Below are 6000 nucleotides of genomic sequence, written 5' to 3'. Positions count from 1 at the left end.
TCTGTGGGAATGTGATCTAGTTGTCAAGAGACCCAGAAATCCAGATTTTTTCAAATATAGGATGACTTGTTTTTAAACATTGGCAACATATCTTTAAAAATTTAATGATGGGCCCCCAAACTCTATGAACAAGATTTGCTCTGATGGCTCCTGGTTTGCCTCTTTTGACCCAGTCCAGGGTTTTTTGTTGTTGTTTTTGGTTTTTTTGGTCAAGAAATCCTTTTCTTTAAATAAATTTTATGTAGAAGTCCAATGAATAAAACCAGCACCAATCAAAATGCTCCTCTGTGAGGGGTGAGGTGAGGCTGGGGCTATTTCTGCTTGCCTCTCAGTCTTCCTAGATCTGTTCTCATGACCCCCCAGTTCCAGAAAACAGAGAAACCACAGATCTAAATGCTATAAGTATGGTTTTTTAGGGTACAGAATTCTTTTTTTAAAAAAATTCAAATTGGTGCCTTGCCAGCAGGTATCATTTCTCTTTTTTTTTTTGTCCTCATAAAATCATTTTTTTTCAAATTTATTTAAATTTTTTTATTAGAGTATAGTTGGTTTACAATCTTGTGCCAATTTCTGCTGTAGAGCAAAGTGACCCAGTCATACGTATATGTATATATTCCCTTATGTTATCTTCCATCATGTTCTATCCCAAGAGACTGAATATAGTTCCCTGTGCTATACAGCAGGATCTCATGGTTTATCCATTCTAAATGTAATAGTTTGCATCTACTCCCAGGCCATCTCACTCCCTCCCCTCTCCTCCTTGATATCATTACTCTTTGAGGATATGTTTATAATGTAATACTAACATTATATCATCAACATAGAGAAGAATGTTTGTCTTTGAAATTTTGTGGGGTGGGCAGAAGGGAATACATAGGTTGTTTAAGTGAGCAGGATTAAATTAAAGTTATAAATGAAGATTTCTAGGCACAACCCTGTTTTAAGTGATTTAAAATTAGGACTGACACTTCCAAAATCCGTTCTGATATTGCTATTAGATCCAGAAAAACACGTAAAATCTGAGAGCTATATCAAAATTCTATAAACTGGCCCATCAGAGCAACCGGGGGTTTCTTCTGGAATAGGGCAGAGTATAAATAAAAGGTCCAGAGAGAGCATTTGACTATGGAATCAAAAGCTGATAATAGATTGAAAAAATAGTATTTCTCTTCATTAAGTTCCCATTAAAGTGAAGGGAACAGGACTCTGAGCCCCATGGTTAAAGAACTCTGAAAAATCTTACTATTAATTAGTTGTGAGATATGACCAGAATTCAGGATTTTCTAGTCTGAGGCTGTTTTGGTTCTTCCCTTCCTCTATGCAAACAACACAATATTTATAAGGTATTCCTAAAAAAAAATTCTGGTATCTGATTCAAGATAACTTTGACAAAAGCAATTAAGAGATCACATATTTTTCTGCTAAACAGATTTTGTTTTTAAAAGATTTTACATGTAACTTATGTGTATAGTTGACAGATTTTGATAGAGGCAAACCAGACTGCTGAATATAAATGTGATGAAGAAAACATCTTAAAATGTGGGTTATTTGTTTACTAAAGTTCAAATGCTTAACCTCCTTCCCAGCCACTCAATTGGGTGGCAGAAGTGGAAATCAATATATACAGAATTGTATTTATGTCCGTCCCTCTGTTATATATTCTGCCTGTTTATTGCAGAACAATCTTTTATCTACTTTCCTGAGCACAAACTCCCTCAAAAAGAACATCGCTTTTAAATAGAGATAATCAATATTTTCTCTTTCTTTTCTTGCCTCCTGCCCACAAGTCCTTTTTCTGCTAAATTCTATTGAACTCCTGACCTTGGGTAAAGATGCAGCTTTGCATGAATATTTGAAAGTGACTTTTGGTGATTTAGCTGCTAAATGCATATGATAGAAATGCAACTTACCTCGGAGGCTCTCAGGGTTTTTAATTCACCGTGCCAGAAAGCAGACCAGTCTGGGGAAATACAGCTAATGTCTCCCAGCTGTGCAGGGAAAGTGTGAACAGCTCTGTCAGAAGCGCTGCCTCTTTCTCTTCTTTTCCAGACAGTACCTTATAGTCAAACCATCACATCTTATTTGCCATTTGAACATCGGGGTTGGAACTGTGGCTTTATTGCCCACGGAGAAGCCCAGTGGAGAGCATGGGGCTGGTCTTGAAGTTCCCTGGCACAAAGGAAGTTTCAGGTCTGGTCCTGAAGCAGACACAAAGAAGGCTGACAGAAAATATATATTCACAGCTTTGGCCTAAAGGTTGCTGGTGGACCAATTGGTAATACAAAGAGAAATGGCCTTTTCTGGAGTCAGTCTTTCTAGGTGAGACTCAGCCCTAGGAGCAGGCTAGCGTGTCTTGGCCAATTTCCAAAGCAAGTTCCTCAGCTTGCTGAGCTGTTGTAGGATCAAGAAAGAAGTGACAGAAACACAGGGAACAAAAGCCTCAGAAATAAATGGTAAATTTTAGCTATGAAGCAATAATTCTCAACCTTAATGTTTTAACAGAATGACCATCTATGCCTAGGACTATTTGTGGCAAACCCCCGTTTTCCCCCTTCAGTGGTTATTCTCTCCTTATATAAAACCCTCTTGTCTAACAGAGGCTGCAAATTCTGGAGAGCTGCTTTCCTGGCCTTCCTTGCAGGTAGTTAGTTGGACATCTGGCAGAATTCTGACCTAGGAGACATAAGAAGTCTGGTGACTTCCAAGAAATATTTTTCTCCGTGACTGAAAGTGTTTGGGGTGAGGAAAACTCTTTTCCTCTCTTTTCTTTTAATATTTTGCTATTAGTATGAAGCTTCATGAAAATAGAGGCTTCATGTTTGTTAGTGGTTATGTATGTTCCTAGGCTTACCCTCAGGCCTGGTGGTTGGTAGTTTCTCATCACATTTTCTTACTGATTGACAGAGGGAAGGAGTGATGTTCAGAGCTGCAGCAGCTTTTCTGTAGCCTTGAAACAACCACCTTTGTGACAACAGCCGGCACCTGAGGACAGGTCAGGGGAAGGTCTTTGCTAACATCCCTGAGCTACAGAAACAGACTTATGGCAAATTATCACTGAGTTAATTTATTACTATGGCTGTTGGTTGTTTATTTCTTCCATCCCAAATTATCAGGAACTTTTCAAGAGATCATAGCAATGTAGTAGCACCTGGTTTTAATACAGTAAATGTAGCCACATGGGAAGTACATCTCTTAAGATATTTCAGGATTTTGACATAAAAGCTGCTGCAGGGGGCTCCCTGGTGGTCTACTGGTTAGGATTTTAGCACTTGAACCACTGTGGCCTGGGTTCAATCACTGATCTGGGAACTGAAATCCCACATCAAGTTGTGGTCAAGAAAGGAAGGAAGGAAGGAAGGAAGGAAGGAAGGAAGGAAGAAAGAAAGAAAGAAAGAAAGAAAGAAAGATTTTAAAAATAAAAAAGAATAAAAGCTAAAACCAATGAACTTTAAAAAAAAAAAGCTGCCACATAGCTTACATTCATACCGATTCTAAGTGTAGTACTTACTATACATTTAAATATAAAACAAATTCTTAAATGCTTAATTTCAATTTCTTTACCTATCTCATCAGGGGCCAGTAACAAATAAGGGTCATTAAAGCACTGATTTGCCAATCACACATCACATAAAATAAATACGCTAGTGTTCTGACATTTTGCTCTTCATTTCACTTTCATACACGGTAAACATCTTCCTATGTTTCTTTTATCTAGATGATAAGATGATTCCTGGTATACCATTTAAATAAAATTTGATCATATTCTAATATTAAAAGCTTCCAAGGCTATTTATGTCACCAAAGTGTAAAACCCTTTCAAGTTTCAAGCTTTATTGATAACGGTATTCACTCAGTCTCTCTAAAATTGCTAATCTTCACTAGTTTACTTTTAGCATAATTGGGATAGCTGGGACCTCTGAGTTTCTTTCCATACCATACCAAAAAAATCACCTGTCTCAAAACTACTTTTCACTCAATTATTCATTCAACAAATATTTCTTGAGTACCCCATTTGCCTTAGACTTTGTTCTAAGCTTTAGAGATATAGCCATGTATAAAATAAAGTCAGGGTCTAGGCGTTCCTGTTTGTGGTTCAGTGGAAATGACTCCGGCTAGGAACCATGACGTTGCAGGTTCGATCCCTGGCCTAGCTCAGTGGGTTAAGGATCTGGCGTTGCCATGAGCTGTGGTGTAGGTTGCAGATGTGGCTCAGATCCTGCGTTGCTGTGGCTGTGGCATAGGCCAGCAGCTGTAGCTCTGATTAGACCCCTAGCCTGGGAACCTCCCTATGTTGCGGGTGTGGCCCTTAAAAAAAAAAACAACAACACCAAAAAACTCCCAAAGTCAGTGTCTCCATTCTAGTAGAAACATACAGACAACGAATGAATTCACAAGGAAAAGTCTTCCATTTCATGTGATGATTAGCAGCATGGAGGAAGTAATCCTGAGTAAGGAGGGGTGAGAAGAGCTGGGCTAGGGAGGAGTTGTTGTTATGTTATAAACCAGGATCAGGGGAAACCTTCCTAGAAAAGCGACATTTAAAAAGGAAAGGGGAAAGCCTGGGAGGGAGTTGTGCCTCTCTGGGCTGGAAGAGCATTCTGGATTGAGGGAACAGATATGCAAAGGCCTGAGGTGAGAAGATACAGGAGGGTGGGAGTGGAGAGGACTGGTCTCATAAGCTTCTGAAAGGTCTCTGCTCTATGCTCTATGCCGCACAAAGCGAGAAGCCAGTCAGGTGGAAGGGAGTTTGAGCAGAGGAATGACTTCACTGGATACATTTTAAAAGGCTCCCTCTGGCAGTCCTATTAAGAATTGACTGTGGGGGGAGAGGGGCAGACAGGGAGCCTCTTAGAAAGACTTTGGCGTAACAGAAGAGAAGTTGGAGGGATGATAAACCAAGGCGAAATAGGTGGAAGTAGTGAGCAGAGGACAGATCTATATATTGTGAGGGTAGAGATATATTTTCCGAGTTATTTTACATTAAAAATAACTACCGTTATACACTTTTCTTTTAGAGAGTTCTTTTCTATTCATTTCCCCTATCTGGGCACCATTTATGTGTCACCATGTTCCAAGACTTATTTTAAAAAGTTATTTTTTTTAAGGGATTTGCCCTTCTATAGCTTCTGTTAAACCACCCTGGAAGAGGGTGGCTATTTCTATAATAATCACTTCTGATCCCAGCAATATTCTTGAAAATGAAAGCAAGCAGGACCCTATAGTCCTTCTCCTCCATATCCTCCACCTGCCTTTTGTCTGTGGAAAAACTTTAAAGATATCTTTCCTCAGAGAAGAGAGAAAATATAAGAGCAAAGGAGAGTTTTCTAACAGGACAAAACAGTAATAGTTTATTCAGAAAGCAAAGTCAAGGGCCTTTAGTTCCTCCTCAAGGGCTATAGGTCATCTTCTAGGCCATATCCTGCAAAAAGTCTTGTAGAGCCTGAAACCCCCAGTAATCTACTGGAAGAAGTTAACTAACTACATGATGAACAGTCAGTAGCCATGACAAAGGCTGCCGCACTTCTGAGAATTGGCCTCAAATAAAAACAAGCTGAACCTGGAACTGAAGACTAACTGTTTTGAAACAATCAAGACGATGCTGGTCAGACCACCACATGACCCATTTCAAGAGGACAGCCAGAGCTGACCGCTGTTTCTGCATGTAGCCCCCTCCCTCTACCGATAAAAGCTTTTTGGTTGCAGGTGGTGGTGGGGCGTCAGCCTTTGGACAGGAGTCTGTGAGCCCACCCCTCCCTCATTTCTGGCCTCCAAAATAAAGAAAACACTCCTTTTCACCCACCTTTCCTGTTAAACGGCTTTAGAGCGGGGCGCGGCAGCTATACCCACTTTCCGATGGTAATAGTTTTTCGCGCCAATGTGGCGCTGTGCTCTCGCGAGATCTGGCTCCACAGGGTTTTCCAAGTAGAGCTGCCACTGGAACTGCCAGGCTGGGTGCTGCTGGACTCAAGAGCTGGCTTTGGGGGCCCGCTCCTCAGAGTT

This window comes from Sus scrofa, chromosome 13, assembly GCF_054392235.1.
Source record: "Sus scrofa isolate SSC_HxYL_T2T_F1_AM1 chromosome 13, Sscrofa_HxYL_maternal_Yorkshire_Landrace_v2.0, whole genome shotgun sequence".
Lineage (NCBI taxonomy): Eukaryota > Metazoa > Chordata > Mammalia > Artiodactyla > Suidae > Sus > Sus scrofa.
Note: the sequence above shows the minus strand (reverse complement) of the source record.